The sequence below is a fragment of the Eubalaena glacialis genome, chromosome 17 (assembly GCF_028564815.1).
Source record: "Eubalaena glacialis isolate mEubGla1 chromosome 17, mEubGla1.1.hap2.+ XY, whole genome shotgun sequence".
Classification (NCBI taxonomy): domain Eukaryota; kingdom Metazoa; phylum Chordata; class Mammalia; order Artiodactyla; family Balaenidae; genus Eubalaena; species Eubalaena glacialis.
In genome coordinates this window covers 78,343,506-78,364,732 of record NC_083732.1, presented here as the reverse complement: position 1 = coordinate 78,364,732, position 21,227 = coordinate 78,343,506, and the positions used below count along the sequence as shown (strand labels likewise).

Genomic DNA, 21,227 nt, shown 5'->3' with positions numbered 1-21,227 from the left:
AGCAGCGGTTGCCTGGTATGTAAACCCACAACAGCACCTGTGGCGTTTCTGGACTCAGGAGTGCTCATACTCCACGGCCACACTGGTGTGTACAACAGTGTCTTGTCTGGATTCAATTCCAGGCATCCCCTGAGATTATTTTTTCACTTACCTGCCCTTTTAGGGCATGATTCTCAAACTCCCACCTCCCTACCCCTACTACCCCCTCTGACAGGAACTAATGTCATAGTCTCTTCTGAGAAATTTGGGGCAGGTGTGTCTGGCACTGGCTTAGGCATATTTGTGCCTTGATGTCCAGGGGTTATTTTTGTGAGTATGTAAGAGCTTGACTCATGGGCAGGGATACATGTATGCACAGCCAGATCTGTTGCTTGCTGGGTTTCTTGAACCCCAACCCTGGCACAGCTACCTTGTGTAGTTGTTCAAGTTGTACAATAAAATACCAGTTCATAATTTGAGAATGGGATAACTTTTGCTAATCTGCACAAAGTCTTTATGTGCTTTTGGAGGCCCTGGATATAGCATGTACAGTAGTAGGAAAGTGTTTGAAAAAAATGTGATATACCCATATGATAGGATGGGATGTAATGATTTGGGAAGAATTTTTAATGATATGAAAACGGTGCTTATGATATGAATGATAAAAAACAGGACACATACAAAGAAAATGGTGTTCAGTTGTGTAGAGATATGCATAGAAGAAGCATTAGAAGGGAATGAAATAAATTGTCACAAGTAGTTAGCTTTGGTTGTGGGATTACAGGTAGTGATATTTTTTCTTTTTATTTTCCCTGTGTATTTTGTTTAGTGAGCATGTGTTGCTCTTATAGTAAAAGGGAAAATGAAAATTATAAGAAATTTTTAGAACCTACAAAAATAAAGTCCTGTTCTGAAGACCTGCAGCTGTCTGTTCAACTGTTACTTGTAAATTTACTTCTTCCTGGAGATAATACAACTTCTTTAGACTCATGAGAAACGTCTATAATTTATACCTTTGGGAGCATGAGTTTACAATAGAGTTTAAGAATTTACTGATAGTGCCAATTTAAGATGTGAAAATATACTTGATATTTAAGTTATGTAGTATCAAAGGATTATATAGTTAAATAAGGTATTAATTATTACATAATATCAAGGTTGATGATATATATTATATATACCTTGATAATTTATCAATATAGAAAATGTAGTTCTTGGTATAGCACGGAGTGGGGCTCTTAATGTAACCTTCACACTTTCTTCTAATGAAACCAGTTTTGTGGTAGTAATTATGGTGTAGGATGACATAGAAGCCTGAGATTTGTATTCATGTATTTGAGTTCTGCTGTGTCTCAGACATGGATACTTTTAAGTATAGTGTACTTGAGATAGAATGTCAAAATAGATATGTATATATTATTGTAATTTTAATATTAAATGAGAAAAATAGTGATTACGTTCAACAAAACTGGCATTTCCATTAATCTTCACACAATCTTAAAGATTATTTTTGCTATTTTACAGATAAATGAAACTGATGCTCAGATAACATTTTACAAATAACTTAATAATTTAAATAAGTGGAAACTCAGCCCAGGTTTATCTCATTCCAGAATCAGTGTTATAAACCACTTTGCTTATATTTCCTTTTTATTATTAGGGAATATACATTTTTTTCATATATGTGTTTACTGTTTTGCTTTCTCATACAAATTACCATGATAATCTTTTCCTCTCTTGATGTGATTTTGTGTATATTTACATGAACTATTAAAACATTTTAGATTTCCTTTATTTTAAATTTTTATATGATTGATTCTCTCTTTCCATTTTAAATTTCTTATAGTGCTTCAAGTTATTCGTCTAAAGATAAGTAAGGTATTATTTTCTATTTTTTGAGATTTAGCTTTAAGAACTTAAACTCTTCTCTATCTAGAATATGTAGGCTGAGAAGGTTGTATCTTAGTTTTCCATGGAATTATTTCAGCACAATTTATTAAATAAAGTTTTCTTTCTTCATTGCCCTGTGATGACTACTTTATACATTCCTCACATGGAATGTTCTCTTTGTACTTTTTACCTTCTTGTCCAGATGCTATTCATTCTTCAAAATCTGCTTCAGCTACCAGAGCTCCATAGCTTCATAAAATCTTTTCTAATACCTAACTTCCTAGCTGGAATTTTGTAATTGCCACAGCACTGTATGTAGCTGTTTCTCATGCTACTCATTTTTACCTTGAACATTTTAATTGCTATAGTAAGACTAGACATTTTTAGAGAGCACAGTCAATCTTTTTCATCATAGTATCTCGTAGGGTATCTATTTTGGTGCTGTATACATAAATAGACTTTCTGATAAATATTTGGTGGTTTTTTTTTTTTTTTTACATTTATATACAATTGGGCCTATTCTGATTTCTGTTCTCTTCCCTCACTATATATCTATACCAGTTCCACAAAGTTTTAATTATTAATGAGTAGGATGAGTCCATCTCACCTGTTCTTCTGTCTTTCAAAAAAAATTCGTAGATTTGCATGTTTCTTTTTTCTCAAATAGATATAGAATAACCTTTTCAAGTTCTCAAGTTTAAAACTTAATCAGATATTTGTTAGAATTATGTAATAATGCACTTTTGTAGTATTGTCTGATCTGCAAACATGGTCAATAGGCCCTTTATTTCAAGTGCTCTTTTCTGTTTCTAAGATGGCTTTTTAAATTGCTTTGTGTATGTTAAGGGGAGCTTAAACAAATTGAATTCAATTAGATTTTATCATGTACCCAAATGAAGGAGGAATGCAATCTAGGTTGAGAAGGTTGTATCTCATTTTTTCATGGGATTATTTCAACACCATTTATTTAATGCAGTTAGATTTATTTACCATCATTCAAAATATTGGAAAGCTGTAAATGTGGCTGACAGTGCTCTGAAGTCATAACTCTTATGTTTTGCTGGAGGCAGAGAAATTTTAACACTTGAGGAACCTCTAGGTTTATAGATTTTAGATGCTTGGATTATCCAATTTACATATTATCTAATATTCATTACTTAGGACCTGACATTTGATTTCTAAGGGTGAAAACAGTTACAAGTGTCTTATTATTTCTTGACTTATTAAAAATTAGACAGAATCAATGGAACTTTTTCCCCGTGGTTTTATGTAAGTGGCACTGGTTTTTCTCCTGTGGTTTATGCAAGTGGCCAGCCAAGCCACTTGTTTTATTTCTGGGTGGCTGCATTGGGTCTTAGGGAAGGAAGTTTTCCTTTGGCAGAAAAAGCAAAAATGTGTTTATTCATTCCGTTTGTAGTAGCATTGATCCAAGAGGAGCTTTTGAGGAAAACCAGAGCGGTTAGGCTTTGAACATAAATAGCTCCCATTCATCTCCTAACTGCTAGAGGAAAGTAAAAGATTAAGGATTAATACTATATCAATTATAGACAATACAGAGTTCTAGAGCAGAAGTTGTAAACTGATGGTTCATCAACCAAATATAGCCCTCAGACTGTTTCTTTTGCCTACTGAGTGTTTCCAAAACTTATTTAATTACTTTATAACATCTAAAAATTGTTTTATATGAGTACTTTGCACTGGATCGATCACCTGTATTTTCAGCCTGGCATGTTAATAGCTGTGGCACTCTGTAGATATTAAGCCCCACTTAGCACTTCTAAGATGGTCTCAGCATCTAACTTTGCAACGCCTGTTCTAGAGGCACTTGAATACAGAAGTAATAGTAGATCTAATACTGCTAATGCCACTGAACCTTCAACATTGAGTAAACAGGAGATAGAATAGTAGCCATGAAGATTTTAGGTAGTGAGAGTTTGAGTTGAATATGGGATGTGTGAGAAAGAGTAGTTGCAGAGGAATCCAAGGTTTTTACCTGAGCAACTGTAAGGACAGAAGCGCCATCAACTGAGATGAGGGAGACTGCAGGTAGCTCAGGTTTGGGGAGTGAGATGAGGAGTTCAGTTTTGAACATGTTAAGTTTGAGGTCTCTGTTAAAACATCCTAGTGGAGATATTGAGTAGGCAGTGCTATGAGAGTGCGGAGATGGAGAGAAATGTCTGGATTGGATAAATAAATGTGAGCTATATAGATGATCCAGAAAGTCTGAGACGGGATGAGGTCACAAAGAGAGTGGAGAACCTGGGACTGAGCCCTGGGACATGTCAGCATTCAGGGATTTTAGAGAAGAGAAGTTCAGCAGAGGAGATGAAGAAGGAGCATCCAGTGAGGTGGGACAGAAAGGAAGGAGGTGTGGTATCCTGAAGGACAAGTGTCTAGACCTGGCTTCACCCCCAAAGCAGAGCCTGAGACAGGGACTTTTTAGGCAGGTGATTTATTTGGGGAAATATTAACAAGAAACAGAAGTTGGAGAACTGGGGCAAGTGAAACAGAGAAGGAAAGTCAATCTAAGGGTGTATTATTGTATTATTGACCTGGTCACTTCTGTGAGCAGCTGGGGCTTGATCCTTAGCCCTCAGAAGACATGAAGAATATGCCTTTTGGTGGGAAGAAGAGGGTATTTATCTACCAGACCTCGTCCCCCATTGGTTAGGGGTTGCCCAGGGTGTTGGTATTAACACCTTCACGCTTCCAGGTTCATTATGACTCAGGATGGCCGAAGAGTTCCATTAAGTATCTCTTATTGCAAAGCCTTTGAGGGGGAAGTGAGCCCTACCAGTGCAGCAAGCAGCTAAGGGGAGGTGCCTCAGCTGGAGTGCAGATGTGAGGCGGAGCGTGAGAGGTGTCCCATACAGCCCACCCTCTTGTACCCTCCACTGAATGCTTGCCCTTTACTGTGAAGCTTTCAAGGTGGTGGCTGGCCACAGTCTCTACATCAGAGTTATAGCAGGAGGGTTAGTGGAATAACGTTCATTATTTCAGTCCACTGCTTATTCTAGATTTTCCTCACCTTCAGCCAGCACTTCAACAGGCTGATCCATGCTCCTGGTAGAGTGACCCAGATTTTCTTCCCCAAGGGATCAGTGCCTGTAGTGACTTTATCCTTGCCGGACCATAGTTGCTGCAGCTGCCCATTTACAGTTATCCCTGGGCATGGCAGCCTCAGTCGAATCCCCTAGGTTCGCGATACCCCCTCTCCTGTGCCTCTTGTGTAGCAGCAGCCATAAGTCCTCGTGGTTGTTAGGGTCAGTCTACAGGACTGCCCCCCTGCCCCCGCCCTGCGCTGCCACGTCCCCTCATTCCTCTCCCGTTTGATTATTGCTTTAGAACTCTTCCTGTAGCTCCTGACCGAAGCGCCTCCCCTTCTCCCGCCGAATCAGAATTTTTAACCCAGTGGAGCCTAAGGTTGCCAGTCTACTTTTCACCTTTTGGTTCCTGGACTCATTTTTTTTTTTTTTTTTTTTAAATCTGTCAGAGACACAGTGCCACATTTCGGCCTTGGGAAGACTGTGTCAGATCACTTACCCGCTTGGATGACAGTGCCCAGTTCCCTCAAGATGTTACCAATCTTTTTTTTTTTTTTTTTTTTTTAAAATTTATTTATTTATTTATTTATTTATTTATTTATTTATTTTTGGCTGTGTTGGGTCTTCGTTTCTGTGCGAGGGCTTTCTCCAGTTGCGGCAAGTGGGGGCCACTCTTCATTGCAGTGCGCGGGCCTCTCACTGTTACGGCCTCTCACTGTCGCGGCCTCTCCCGTTTCGGAGCACAAGCTCCAGACGCGCAGGCTCAGTAGTTGTGGCTCACGGGCTTAGTTGCTCCGCGGCATGTGAGATCTTCCCAGACCAGGGCTCGAACCCGTGTCCCCTGCATTGGCAGGCAGATTCTCAACCACTGCGCCACCAGGGAAGCCCACCAATCTTTTATACATAGAAATTTTTGTTATATTTGTTAATCCAGGACTCTTGGGTTATATAATTAGGGGAAGAAAATTTCACATAAAGGTGATTAGTTACATTAGTCAAATGTATCTCCTCACTCTGTGAATTAAGCTGGTTTGTTATCTGGCTTTGTTCTTAGTTGCAAAGTTAGAATAAACTCATTCTGAAAATTTCATTTCACCTAAAATTGTTTAATAAGGCTTTGAAAAAGTAAAACCAGTCCTAGAGAGGACTTTGTGGTTCAGTGAGTTTTGCCAATGTGCCTCTGGCTTATAATAGGTTATTGTCATGGAATATAAGGATCTTAGTGTCTGTGATAAAACTGATTTTTTAATACATTGAAACTGAACTTAAACTGTGATAAGAATATAGAAATATGCCTCTTTTGATAATTTTACAAGAATAAAGAGGAATTACTAATTTTTTCTCTTGGTATGTGAATAAAGAAGAATTACTAAATTTTTTTCTCGTTATCTCCTGCTTCATAAGCTATGATGAGAACTGTGTACTTTTCTTGGTACACCTGCTTGTCTTTTAATATCTTGAGGGTGACAACTAGGGTGTTGTATCACCTATTGGTATTTCTCAGGGCTTAAGATAATGCCTTACTCTTAGTAAGTCCTCCATAAATAGTTGTTGAGTTAATCCAAGGGGAGAAATATATGGCTCATGCATGTGGTATGTAATAGCATTGATGAACTTTGTTGTTAAAGTTAGTTTTCATAAAATTAAAACTTGTTTTAAATTATAATAATGTTTTAGACTTTCTTCCTTTTTTCTTTCTTTAAACAGATAGAGGGACAAGAACAGAATCACCAGCACTGGCTGAAGGTAAATATATCTTTGGGGGAAATGATTATTCAAATACAAATGAAAAGTTATTTAAATAAAAAACTACATTGACTAAACATAATTTAAGGAAGATGTTCTGTATATAATATTGAACTGCTAAAAATGTCTGTAGGAAATACCCTATATTGTTTAGTTTCTGGCTTAGAATGGGAAGTAATATAGATTAATTAGAAGTTTTTTTTGCAGCTTCCTTTCAATAGGAGAGGTATGTGTTTTTCTTTGAATTCCTTTTTAAGTCATTTTAGCTGTCACCAGTATAGTTGATCAAAAAATGTCTAAGCCATAATTCTAGTAGTTAAAAATAAAATGTATATATATACTTGAAAGCTAGCTAGAAGGAAAGACACTTCTACCTATAATGGATTTTGGTCCTTTTATAAAGTCTTGAAAGTAAAGAACACAACCACAACAAAAAAATAATTACCGTTAAAGGGTCCTGAGTACCTAACCATTTATAATCCTGTAATTGTTTTAATTATAACAAGTTAATAGGTATTTGAAAATGTAATTTTTCTATAGACATACTTTGTGTTCTTCGAGTGAAAATGATCAGCTTAAAGTCTCTGTGTTTTTCTAATTATAAACAGATATTTATATTTCAAAACTTGCCTGTCATTTTATTAGAACTGATATGACAGTTATCATAGCAGTCCTTTGGAATTGTAATCATCTCACCTACTCTCTGTGTTACAGTGCAAGAGTTCTCAACCATTTTTTTGTTCCATGAATTCTAATAATAATCCATGATTTTATGAAGTAAAATGCACAGAATTAAAAAGGAAACCAGTTAGTATTGAAATGTAGTTAACAAATATTAAAAATGCAAATTTTTGATAGAGTATTATATATGCTTCTCACATTAGAGAATAAGCTTTAGTGACAATTCTGCTAAGTACTGTAATTTTAAATAATGATGAGTTTGCAGTAATTGTAATGTAATGTGAAAATACCTGTGATGTTTATTAATTACAAATTCATAGATATTTCTAATCCTACTGTGGTTTGTTACCTATAATCTTAATTGAAGGAATTGCTAAATCTCACGTAGAGGTTAGTAAGAAGTTTCCCATCCAGATTCAGCAGATCACTGAATTCTCTCTCTGAACCTCAGATTAAGAACTCCTATTAGTGGAAAGTCAGCTAGACCTTTCTTTCTCCATCATATTTGAGTAAGTGTAGTTTCTTATGTTCTGTATAACTGATCTTAAAGAAGTAGAGTTATACATCCATTCCTTAAGAAATATTCTAACCGAAATAGCTTTGAAGAAACTTCTGTTTGCTGATCAATAATCAGAGAAACAACAGCATATTCTGTAGAAAAGGGAACAGAAGATAAGTGTGAAGCCCTGGAGAGTGCTTGCCTTCAAAGACCTCACATTCTTATTCAAGGAACATGAAATAAACATGTAGAAAGTAACATCAGTTTGAGATGCTAAAAGTTTAACAAGAGAAATGTCATAATTGTCATAGGAAGGATGCAAATAGTAAGTGCTCTGATGCTTGTGTTATAGAAGCACAAAAAAAGGTCAAGACTTGTAAGAAGTCACCAAGTGTCTTCCATTTACTTCAGGAGTATGAACTATACATGAGAATATGCCAACCTAAGCCAGGAAGAGCCTGGAATGGTTTCACTAAATTTGAATGTCCAGCACCTTGTAGCTGACTACTAATAAAGGGAATGGCAGGTGTATTGAAGTTTGGTTGACGACAGAAATAGCCCTAATATTTGTTTTGAAGAGGACATGGAAGGGGTATCTGACTTTTGCGGTGTTTGTTTGGGTTTTTTGGTTTTGTTTTGGGTTTTTTCCTTTTTTTTTGGTTGTGGTCCTTGATTCTTTCTATCAGTGTGATCTGACTCTGATGCCATATTCTAAAGATGTTCTTAAAAGCTGCACTGTCAGCGTCATTGGAATAAGCCCCACTTTAAAAAAACTGATTTGCTGCTTTTGCCCAAGTCACCAAGTTTCTCTAGTCCTCAGTTCCCTTCTTTTATGAATTTAGAGAATTGAGCTACATGATTTCAAGTCATTTCATGAACCTTATATTCTGGCCTCAGATTTTCTATCCCTTGTCATTCCCGTCATTTCCTTCCTTTCTCTTCTCCTTTCTCCCTCCCAGCAACTTTAGACATATGGTAAAAATATTCAAAGTAGTGAAGTGATTTGACCTTGGATTTATTTAAGTATTGTCATTGTATATGCTATGTGAAACTTTAAAAGCTATAATTATTGGGTAGCATACTTAATTCAAAAAAGTTTATATGATATACACATACTGCATTTTGGTCTTACTTAATGGTTTCAAAAATTCATTTAAAATTAATATGCTCCACTATACTGAGAAACAGTAGATTACCTCCAATTTTTTGTAAATCATTTTTTTTTGTTTGTTTTTGGGTAAATCAGCTTTTATAACGTTATTTAGTGAAAAGTATCAGACCATGGTATTTGAAAATAATTATAGAGTATGCTTGTTAAATTTACTGAGGGAATCTTGTCTACTCTCTAACTGAAGTAAAGTACTATTTTAAAAAATGATATAAATAAAACGTATATAAGCGGTTATAATTACCACCTCCTCTGAAAGATCAAAGTGTAATGAATGACCTCTGTTGGAGTCTTTTTAGCATTATCTCTTAAGAGAGATATCATATTATCATTATCTTTTAAGATACTGATTTAAAGATGTACAAAATGTAGAAAAATTATTGAAGTATGTATCTTAAAACTTATATGATTACAAAGAAGAGAAAATTTATATTTCGTTTTTGTATTCTGTTTGATTTTGATGAGCCTGGAGAAGTTATGTGTAAGAGATTTTAATTTAAGTTCAAGAACAAGGAAAACGTTTAAATTCCTTTTATTTTTAATTTTTTTATAAATTTATTTATTTATTTTTGGTTGCGTTGGGTCTTCGTTGCTGCACGTGGGCTTTCTTTAGTTGCGACGAGCTGGGGCTACTCTTCGTTGCGGTGCGCGGGCATCTCATTGCGGTGGCTTCTCTTGTTGCGGAGCATGGGCTCCAGGTGCGTGGGCTTCAGTAGTTGTGGCTCGTGGGCTCTAGAGCGCAGGCTCAGTAGTTGTGGCTCGTGGGCTTATTTGCTCCTCGGCATGTGTGATCTTCCTGGACCAGGGCTCTAACCCGTGTTCCCTGCATTGGCAGGCGGATTCTTTTTTTTTTTTTTTTTTTTTTGTTGGAATGCTTTATTTATATATAAACCGTATTCATAAGTTATTCAGATACATATGAATGGCTATTTTGGCAGGGGAAACCACAGCAATTTTTAATGGGCCCTAAAGAAAAAATTGTTGGGTCTGTGCTGAGTGATTTAGGGGCCTGGCAGGCGGATTCTTAACCACTGCGCCACCAGGGAAGCCCGAAGCACAGAGTCTTAACCACTGGACCGCCAGGAAAGTCCCAGAAGGGCAATTTTTAAGAGCCTCTTAATCATTTCAATCATAAAAAGATAACTAGAAATGCTTATTCCTATATATCAAATCCTGGAAGATTTCCTTGAGATTGGAGGTCTCCTACTTTCCCCCTCTTTCTCCTCCTCTGAAATCTCTGAGGGGAAAAGAATGATGACAGGTTTGTATTTTATCCTTTCACTACCTTGAGACCTCCTAACCTGGCATTGAGGCCCAAGTTCCTTGCTGTTTTTGCTGTAGTTTGGTGGCGGGGAGAGGAATCAGAGGCGCTCATTCTTGGAGGGTGAGGCGGAATGTTTATATGTAGTGGATGAGAACGTTTCTGTAGCCCTTAACCTCTGTGCCAAAATGTATATTAAAAAGCGATTTTTCTGAGGATGACTGTTGTGTTTTAGGATCAAGATTTTAAGAATTTGGGCTCTCGTTGCTGTAATGCATAGGAACACGAGAAATACCGATGACGATTAGTTCAGTGGTGATAAAGGGTGTTGTGGGAAGGTATCAGTGCTGTCTAGACCAGCTTTGATGTGTTAGCGGTAAACCTTTGCCTGCTAACCTTGCCCTTGATTGGGTTTCTCAACTTTGTGGAGCTTATATTTGCATTACTCCTTTGTAGGCAGCACATTCCATAAGCTTACTCCCTACTTTGTGTGTTTTTTGTTTGTTTTGTTTTGTTTTTTTGGCTGCACCACACAGCATGTGGGATCTTAGCTCCTCCACCAGGGATCGAACCCGCGCCCCCTGCAGTAGAAGCGCGGAGTCTTAACCACTGGAACCTCAGGGAAGTCCCACTCCCTACTTTGTAAAGTTGCAGTTTGTTTCATTTGACCTAAAGCTACACCTTTTACAAGATGCCCTTCCTTTAGATACGCTCTTCTTTGATGAACAAGCTTTTTTTACTTGAATTTTAATTCATTCATTAATTCAACTAATGTTTATTGAGTAGTGACTGTATAATAGAATGTCTGCCGGAGGCTAGAGGTTCAAAGATGAAAAAGATGTTTGGAAGAACTTTCCCATAAAACTCATCAAGGAACTGATGTGCTCTATCTTCTATAAACTGTTCTATAGAAAAGAAAGAGCCAATGTATAAAATATCAAAGCAAGACAAGAACAGAGAGAAAAATTATTGGTTGGTCTTACATGATTATCCAAAGTAAAATATTAGTAAATCAAATCTAGGAATTCATATTTCTTTAACTGACCAAATAGAGTTGATCCCAGGAATGCATGGATGGTCTAGAAGTAGAAAATATATTCATGTAATCTACCATATTCATAGATTAAATGAAAAAATTGTTGATATTTTATAAAAATGGCAGTTTTGCCTCAGAATAATATATATATATATATGTGTGTGTGTGTATATATATATATATATATATATATTTAATGGAAAATCAAATCAAAGTCCCATCAAGATTTTTTTTTGTAGAACCTGACAATCATATGAGTGAATAAAAGGCCAGGAACTGCTAAGGTAGTTTTGAGGATGAAGCATTACTTAAACAATAAGCACAGACCACAAAAAAATGATGAAAAATTGGATTGCATGGAACAAAGGGCACCATAAACAAAGTTAAGACATATTACGGACTAGGAGAAAGTATTTGCCATGTATATAAGCATCAAAAGATTGGTATTTAGAATTCCTAAAGCCCAGTTGGGGGAAAAAATGGGTGGTGTATCAGTTGGAGTCAAGTTAGGAAAACATACTACTCTGAGTATTTCAAATAGAGGGAATGTAACATAGAGGATTGGTTATTAAAAGTATTAGAAAGACTGGAAGAGCAAAAGGGAGAAGGAGAGGAATAGAGTGACAAAAAAGGTGGGGTGTTGCCTGCTGCCACCAGAGATAAGCTGCTGCCTCTGCTAGCCTTCTGTCTCTAACTGGGGCATTGGATACCGGACTCATCCCAACCGAACTTCTCCTACAGCAGCTGCTAGTCTGTCTTGGCTAGAAACAGGAAGCTTCTCTCTCTCTTCAGCCTTCTCCTCACCCTCTAGTGCCGCTTATCGAAATAACCTAACAGGAACCCAGCTGGCAGGGCAGGATGTCTAGGGAATGTCATTTACAGATCCGAGGCCCCAGCAGTATGGAGTAGCGTAGTGTATGCAAAGGTAGGTGTGGGGCTGAGAGACAGTGGAAAAAATAAATGGCACAGGTGGCAAAGGATATGAACATACATTTTACAAATGGCCTATAAACATACAAAGAAATACACATTTATTACTGGTAATCAAGAAAATGCAAATTAAAACATCAGATATTTCATAATCTAAAAATTAAAGCTTGAGGTTTTGGAGGCTAAGAGAGAGGAAGTCTTTTGCTAGTGGAACAGTGCATTGATAGAAGTACTTTGGAGAGCAATTTGGTACAGTCTAGTAAAGTTAAAGCTGCCTTTTGATTTCTAAATAGCTGTTCTGTGGAAACTCTTGTACATGGGCACAAAGTATGGGTAGCTTGTGTAAAGCATAACTCGTTAATAGAGAAAAATTGAACATCCATTGTCCCTCAGTAGGGGAATGAATAAACAAACTGGTTTCTTTGAACAGTGGCATAGTATGTAACATCTAAAATGACTGAACGTGGATAATTCTCAAAACATCGAGTGGGAAAAATGAATTTTAAAGGAATATAGACAGTGTATCATGTATGCAAATTGAAAAGCAGAACAGTACTATGTTGTTTATGAATACGTACCTTCGCAGTAAAATTTTTAAAATATGTTTGGCAAGGAAGCATATTTTGAAGATGCTGATTACCTTAGGAGATGTGAGAGGGGAAGAGAGGAAAGTTGGTTGGGGGAGGTTGGGAGATTAACTACACAAAAAAAGTAGGCCAGCATCTGAAGGAACTATGGCAAAAAGTTATTGCTGGGTGGTAGAGTATGTGAATATGATATTTTTAATGTTTGAATTGTTTCCTAATTTAAAGAAATAGAAAATAAGAAAATTAAGAATCAGCTCCCCTGGGAAGCCTTTGGTTAGGTGTTCCTTTTTCTGTATGTTCACAGAGTTGTTGGCATGCTTCTGTATGGGAGCATGCCACATTATCTGTCTGGTCTCTTCCAGTTGTCTGAGAATTTTTCAATGCCAGCTATTCAGTCTTTGTCACAGTGATTGGCAGATAGGAGCCAAGGAAAGATTGTTTGATTTAAAACTGCAGTAGCAACCACCAGGCACTGTAAACAGCTAGATATAGAAGTTAGGGTTTTATAATGGTAAGACTTTCATTTAATAGACCATCCATGCATTGCTGCATGTGTTTTGGGAGAGTTCAGGCACCTGAATTCCACTCCAGTCATTTTTGTTGGGCATCTTTGAATGAGTCACATGTCTTCTCTGAGCATCAGTGGCTTTAGTTTTAAAATTTTTAGAATTATTGATACAGACAAAAGAATGTATACCTTTATTTGTGAATTTAAAAGCCTAAAAATAAAAGATTTCCATGAATCCACCAGTAATTGAGGGACTAGAGTATTCCCTAAACCTTTGAAGTTTCCCAGTCCTATGGCCCTGTCCCTTGCCAGAGATAACCAGTATCTTAACTTTTGTGTTTATCATTCCCTTGCATTTTAACATGTATATTTTTACCACCTATAGGTATATATAATTTTTTCCTGGATTTGAAAATAGTGGTAAATTTTAAGAAAGTGAATTCAGTTCAATGATCATATTTTTTTAAAGAGAAACTTTCATAATAAATCCTTATAAACTAGGTAATTCTGAGTTTCAGTTTTGTTTTGTTTTGCTTTCATATTTCCATCACACACCATCCTGTATACTCCTAAATTATTTACTTCAGAACTTTGTACTGGTCCTTCTCATAACCTTTGTCTGTCCCTGAATGCAGGACGTTAGAGCAGGAAGCATTTCTTTGCTTTCTTCTAAATTTGCAACTCAGGCAGCTAATTTGCATTGGTGGTTTAATTTTTAATGGCTGGGTGCATGGAAGAGTACTAGTACTAGTAATCTTTGAATCAAACTCCAAGATGCCATGACAATCTGATGTAATACTCTTTTATTATGGATCACTTCCGTTTAAGGAGCAACATTGGTCTCCTAATTTATTGTACTTATTGCACATAGCCAGGCATCCTAGTGAGTGTTTTATTTAAAATAGCTTAACTGGGAATTCCCTGGTGGCACAGTCGTTAGGAATCCACCTGCCAATGCAGGGGACACGAGCTCGAGCCCTGGTCCGGGAAGATCCCACATGCCAAGGAGCAACTAAGCCCGTGCGCCACAACTACTGAACCTGTGCTCTAGGGCCTGGGAGCCACAACTACTGAGCCCACACGCCGCAACTACTGAAGCCCGCGCGCCTACAGCCCGTGCTCTGCAACAGGAGAAGCCACCGCAATGAGAAGCCCGCGCACCGCAACGAAGAATAGCCCTGCTCGCCGCAACTAGAGAAAGACCGCACGCAGCAACGAAGACCCAACATGGCCAAAAATAAATAAATTAATTGAAAAAAATTTAAAAAAATAAAATAGCTTAACTAAGATTTTTCTTTTTAAAATACTAAATTTAAGTGTATCCACTAGATGTCAGCCTATCGTACCATATGTAGAATCAGAGCCAGAAGAAATGTGAGACATTCAGTCTACCAAGTAAACTGACCTGTGTAAAGTCACATATTTTGTGATAGAGTCAAAACTAGAAATCAAGTCTCCCAATTTTCATTCCATTCTTTGTTTATGTCATATTTCTTTAAGGCAAGTAGCTTAACTCCATGTTAATCACTAGACTAATAAAATACATTGTGCTAGGGATTGGTGGTGAGATTTTAGTACTAGTATGATGGTATTGTAGCTGGGCACCCAGGAATACCTGGATCATGCTTCTCTTTCTTTATATTTTGCAGAGTAAGGAGAATCAAAGAGTCACTTTATTAAGAGGTACACTAATACCTGGTGATGATGGGTTAGGTAGTGTTGGTAAGGTTAAGAATTAAGCTATTCTCTGTGAGTTCCTCTGTATAAGTCAGATTTCAACTAGGAAAGCAGAAACCTTGCTAGGTATTTTAAAACAGGAAATTTAATATATGTATTAATTTACACAAGTGTTGGAAGCCTGAGCAAAAAGAGGATGCTGGGGTCTGTGTTTTTACTTACAACAACTTCTGTCACCAATTCTGGACTGTTTTCCAACACCGCCTCTGACACCAAATGTGTGGGTATTTTTCCCCACACCAACCAATTCTTCAGCTCTCCAGACACCGTCTAGGTGTTCTATAATTCATTTGATTCTAACACTGTGTGGAGTGAGTGTAGACCCCACAGGTTAAGGGCTCCATCCCATAAGACTGCCGTCCACTCCAGATGCCTGTCGCAAATCCTAGGCCTCCTCTACTTCTGACCAACCAGCTGTATATTGGGGCTTCCCACGACCCCCTTCTCAGGTTCAGTAATCTGCTTTAATGACTCACAGAACTCAGGGAAACACTTTACTTACTCGTTCCAGTTTATTATAAAGGATTTTATAAAGGGTACGAATGAACAGCCAAATGAAGAGGTACATAGGGTGAGGTCTGGAAGTATACCGAGCATAGGAGCTTCTGTCCCCGTAGAGTTGGGCTGTGCCACCCTCCCAGCATGTAGATGCATTTACCAACCGGGAGGCTCCATTATGTAGGCATGACTGATGATAAATCATTGACTATTGATGATCAAACTCAATTCTTTTTTTACAATTAAAAAATGTTTAATGCCACCCATGACCCTTCCATTATAGAGAGTATATTCATTGTAGAGAATAAAATTCCTTAACCTGACGTCTAAGGCTCTCTCTGATTTGACATCAAGCCATGTTTCAGTAGAGCAGAGTGGCTAAGGGCACATGGAGACAGGCCGCCCCAGCCTGAATCCCAGCTCTGTGGGAATCTCCAGTCCTTCTCCCCTCCCCAGAGGTCAGGAGATGGGGCTGAAAGTTCCAACTCTCTAGTCACGCCTTGGTCTTTGTGGCAACCAGTCCCCATCTTGAAGCTAACTAGGGGCTCGCCAAGTATCATCTAAAAAACAAAGGAGGCTCCTGCCACCCAGGAAATTCCAGGGATTTAGGAGCTCTGTGTTAGGAACTGGTGATAAAAGCCAAATATATATTTCTTATTATATCACAAGAGGTAACTGAAATATTTTGAAATTTTAAAAAATTATTTATTTATTTATTTTTGGCCGCGTTGGGTCTCTGTTGCCTCACGTGGGCTTTCTCTAGTTGTGGCGAGCGGGGCCTACTCTTCATTGCGGCGCACGGGCTTCTCATTGCGGTGGCTTCTCTTGTTGCGGAACACGGGCTCTAGGCACATGGGCTTCAGTAGTTGTGGCGCATGGGCTCAGTGGTTGTGGCTCGCGGGCTCTAGGGTGCAGGCTCAGTAGTTGTGGTGCACGGGCTTAGTTGCTCTGCGGCATGTGGGATCTTCCTGGACCGAGGATCAAATCCATGTCCCCTGCATTGGCAGGCGGATTCTTAACCACTGCACTACCAGGGAAGTCCAGTAGCTGAGATATTAATGGTAACCACAGGAAGTAACCATCACTCCTAAAGCTGGGGGAGAAAAGGCAAGAGGTGGATTAGCCAGAATTTAGATGTGTGAAGGAGGAAGGCTGGAAGCTTAGACCTCTGAAGGGGGCCAGGCATTTTGCTGCTGCCAGGAGTTCCACAAGAAGCTAGAGCTTGAAACCATAGCTGTCTTTTGCTCATAGGAAATGCTGACAGGACTTGAAAAACAGAAAGAGAGACCTTCTTTCTTCCCACCTTCCAGTTTTCTTTTAGTGGCTCCCACTGATGGAATATACTGAGAAGTCAGCTGACAAAGTAGTCTAGGACGTACGCTTCACAGCTTCCTTTCCCCAGCATCACAGAGCAGATTATAGAAGGATAGGCTTGGGGTGTGAGAAATAGGTAACAAACCGTCACTGTCCACCTCCTTGACTCCACAGCATTCTTTTATCCATGTTGATTTAGCGACGACAGTAACAGCATTTTCATGCTTCCTCTCAGAATGTTTGTTCTTGGATAGCTCATGCTCTAGGGGTACAGGTGGGAGGGAAAAAATGCTGTGTGAATCTAGAGTCCCAGAGAGAACGCTGAGTCTACTTACTTTGCAAGTTCAGTGGAGCCAGATGTGGGGGGAGAGCTGCAGTCCTGGGGGCCCAGGTTCTGCTTAAGCATGCTTACCACAGAAATGTCAGAAAACTGCAAGGGCAAGAGCAAACGGGAAATCTCGGTTGTGCTATTTAATGAACAGATATTTGTTGCCAGTCAGTGTCATTGTGTTAGAACAAAAGATTCTGTTTAGCAGCTTCTCTTGTCGGGAAGAAAGGGGGAAAGGAAAGTGGAGAAGTAGGTGCGAGAAGGTTAGGGTGTGATGTGCATTTGCAGTGCCATCAGGAAAGCACATAGCATAACGTCATGATAATTATTACATATACTTTTTGATAGACTTGCTTGAGTTGGTTATTTCTCTCCATTATACTGGCACTCAGCTATTTCAGCTTCTTACGTAAAATTGTCATGTTTAATACCATTAACTGCTGTGTTCCTAATGTGAGTTGCAGCATTATCAGAAGCTAAGAAGGAATTATGATTATACCTCTCCTTTAAATTATTGGGTACTTAACTGATCCTTTACATAAAAGAAATACCATTGGATCCACCTATTTACAGTCATTAAATTAATTCATTAGATATTTATTGAATATTAACTCTGCCCTATGTTGAATATTTCCTTTGTGTACTTGTATCAGGGTACACCAAATACACATTTGGCTAATAATCAATATTCAGCCAAGGCCAAAGCTGAAAATCATCACAGAATTAACTTCTGAGATGCATGAATAAATCTGAAAATTTATCAAAATTTAATTATTATAATGTTATTAATTGTAATAGTCAGATTTTAAAAGTTTGATATATTGAAATTTTTATTCTTGCCCTGTTGTCAGCTGCTGGATCACTGCTGGAGTCGCTTCTGCTGTTCATTATTAAATCGACACTTGCTTTCAAATCATGTGATGATGCAGTTTAGGAGCAGTTCTGCAAACAAGACTTTGTGCAGTGTTTGAAAAAGATGGTGCCTGAATTATTTCAGAGGCAGACGTGCTAAGTGAGATTGTTGATATCATTTGAATTATTTTGAAGTTTCTACTATTTTAGCCTGTACTTTCTGCTTTATGTAATCACTTGAGAAATGTTTATCCTTAACCTTAGACCTAGAAATGTGGCACTGGAGTTACATAACTGGTTTTCAGGATAGTTTCTACTTGCCTTTCACTTTTTTATTCACCAAATTGCAACATTTTCTGTGTAGTAGATTGATTAGAAGGCTTTTTTCAGCATGTGTCATATCATATTTCTGTAATTGCTCTCTTCGAGCACATCAATTTGGTTATTTCTTCAACAGGCTCCAGCAGGTGGAAGTTATTAGTGATTTTTTTTTGCTGTTGGCATTAATTATCTTAGTACAATATTGATGCTTTTTATGTTAAAGCAGATTTTTAAACATGTAATAACTACTTGGTTGAATGTATGAATGACAAAGCGATTCCAGACTCCTTTGTATCTCTGGTAGTTTGTCTTTGGAAGGACAATTATTAAAGCAATTCATTATTTTTTTTGCTTGTGCAAAATACTACATTTTGTGATGTTACATTGTGTTATAGTTTTTGAATACACAACTGAAGAGTGTGAACTTGTGATTCCTGGCCTTCGTTATGTGTGTACCATTGTCAGTGAACACTGTATCACATTTTTCATTACTGATTTTCCATTCTGTTAATATTGCTTCAGAGTCACGGTACATGTTACATGAGAACCAGAAATTTCTTGGTTGACAAGTAAAGCAGAAGCATAGTTGCATTCCAGAGTAACTCACCATCTTGTCAATTTTAAAGATTTTCAGTTGCTTCTACAGGTCTGAATATCTGTAAGATTGAAAAATAGCATATTTAATATTAAGTAATATTTTATGTGCTACAGAATATAGTTCAGGAACATTGTATGGTAGTATGTTTTCTAGAAGACCTTTTTGCCTAGGATTCAGAGCTTGGGTAAATATAAGAAATTATTTGTCTTTAACACTAAAAATGGTTGGTAGTTTCTAGTGATCATTTTGACAAGTTTTTTCACATTCACACATTTTTAGTCCCCGTAAATTGGAAGAAATGGGATTGTATTAAGGTATTCTTATGAAATCTATTGTTTGGTGGTTTTATTAGAACAAAGTATGTTTTCAGTATCTCCTTATTTTCTTAACACCACATTTCTCTGTGTTCTTTATTCATTTATCTGAGTTGAAGATGGTAATGGATATTGGCTTGATTTTGGAGTTTGTCCTCCTTGTAAAATTCTGAGGGGACAGAATTGACATTCTGCTTTTAATTTTTTATCAGAAGATGTGAAGAATTCCCAAATAGGACTTTTTTGGAGGATGTATGGTCTAAAGGGAATTAAATAGAATAAGCTTTAAAATGTGGGTTTAAATTTTAATGTTATGAGTGCTGTTCAGTTTTACAAAGATCAGAATTCTGATACAGGCTAGTCTCCATTCTTATTTATATTTTAGAGCCATATTTATGGCTATGGGAGGATATTATGTTCTTCCTAAGTTAGCTTGGCAAACTGTAATTTTCTTGATATTCATAGTGTCTGTCAGTTTATTTCCCTAATATTTAACATTTCAAAATTTTTTAATTTTTATACATAAAATTAATGGTTTTTATGGAAGGGCGGTGGGAGGGAAGGACTGTCTTCATTCATTTGACTGAGAAGGCAGTGAGCTCTTCCTAAATTCTCAGACCATTTTTTTTCTTTTTTCAACTCATAGTTTTCAGTCAGTATTTATTTTGGTCTTTCGTCTCTCCTTGAAATACTCCTGTAATTTTACAGACAAATTTTTGTTTTCTGTGTGTATTTTTGATCATGGAATTACTCAACACATATTTGTTACTACCTACAACATTGTAGGCGTTACTCTAGGTGCTGGGGATAGAGTAGCATACAAAACAAAGCTCCTGTCTCCTTAAAGTTCACCTTGCAGTAGAAGACAGACTAAACAGATAATCAAAGGAATGAATATGTGTTAGATGGTGATAACCATCAATTTGGGAAGGGGATAGAGAGGAGAGAGAGGAAGAGGTATTATGGATGGATTGGTGAAGGAAGTGCTCTCTGAGGTGGTCTAATTAAAGCAACGACCACATGAAGTGCAGTAGCTTGTCATTTAAAGGTCTGTGGTCAAAGCATCCCAGGCCAGGGAAAGGCAGGTACAGAGGCTCCAAGGAGAGAGATATCTTGCTGTGTTAGAGAAACTGCAACAGGCTGTTGTGGAGAGTGATGGGAGATGAAGCCAGAGTGAGTTGGGGACAGATCATGTAGGGTTTTGTACGACCTGGTGAGGAGTTTGGATTTTATTCTGAATGTAGGAGTAAGCCATTGCATGTTTTTGAGCGCAGAAAGGATGTGGTCCATTTGTATTTTTGAAAGATTGCTTTGCCTCTTATAATAAGAAGAGATTGTAGTAGGAGGCAAAGGTAGAAGCAGTTAGGAGGCTTTGGAAGTAATCTGAGCAAGAGGTAATGGTGGTACGAACCAGACTGGCATAGCAGTGAAGGAAATGAGGCAGGGTATCCTTTAAGCTAATGATAAAAGTATATTGAGGAGAGAGTGTCATATGCTCCTGACAGGTGAAATAAGGGATGGACTTGAGAATTGACCATTGGAATTAGCAATGGATGTTATTTGATGACCTTGCCAGACCAATTTTGGTGGTATAGGATTGGGCAAAAAGCCAGGTTGGAGTGGGCTTAACAGAGGGTAGAAGGAGAGAAATAAAAGACAATGAGTGTAGGCAACTCTTCTTAAGGAATTTGCTGCACAGAGAAGCAGGGAATAGGGTGGGAGCTGGGGAGGGAAATAGAATGAAGATAGGTTTTTGTTTTGTATTAAGGTGGGAGAAATAACTGCATGTATGCCAAAGGAAAGGATCCAGAAAAAGAATAGCCATAAAGCAGGAAGGAAGCTCAGGAGAATGTGGTGTCCTAAATGTCAAATGAAGAAAGTGTGTCGGGAAGGAGCAAATGATAAATTGGGTCAAAGGCTATTAAGAGGTCCAGTG

The 21,227-nt window shown here is 37.8% G+C and overlaps 1 protein-coding gene across 4 annotated transcripts in view; it reads left to right on the top strand.

The window, feature by feature from the left end:
• CYRIB (CYFIP related Rac1 interactor B) overlaps positions 1-21,227 on the top strand; it is a 151,820-nt gene that overhangs the window by 93,194 nt on the left and 37,399 nt on the right. For 3 of the 4 annotated variants that reach the window (XM_061171402.1, XM_061171403.1, XM_061171401.1), the window contains one exon: positions 6,621-6,659. The exons of the other annotated variant lie outside the window; for it this stretch is intronic. The gene's annotated coding sequence lies outside the window, so the exon portion shown is untranslated. The remainder of the gene's footprint in view (positions 1-6,620; positions 6,660-21,227) is intronic. 4 annotated transcript variants of the gene reach the window in all.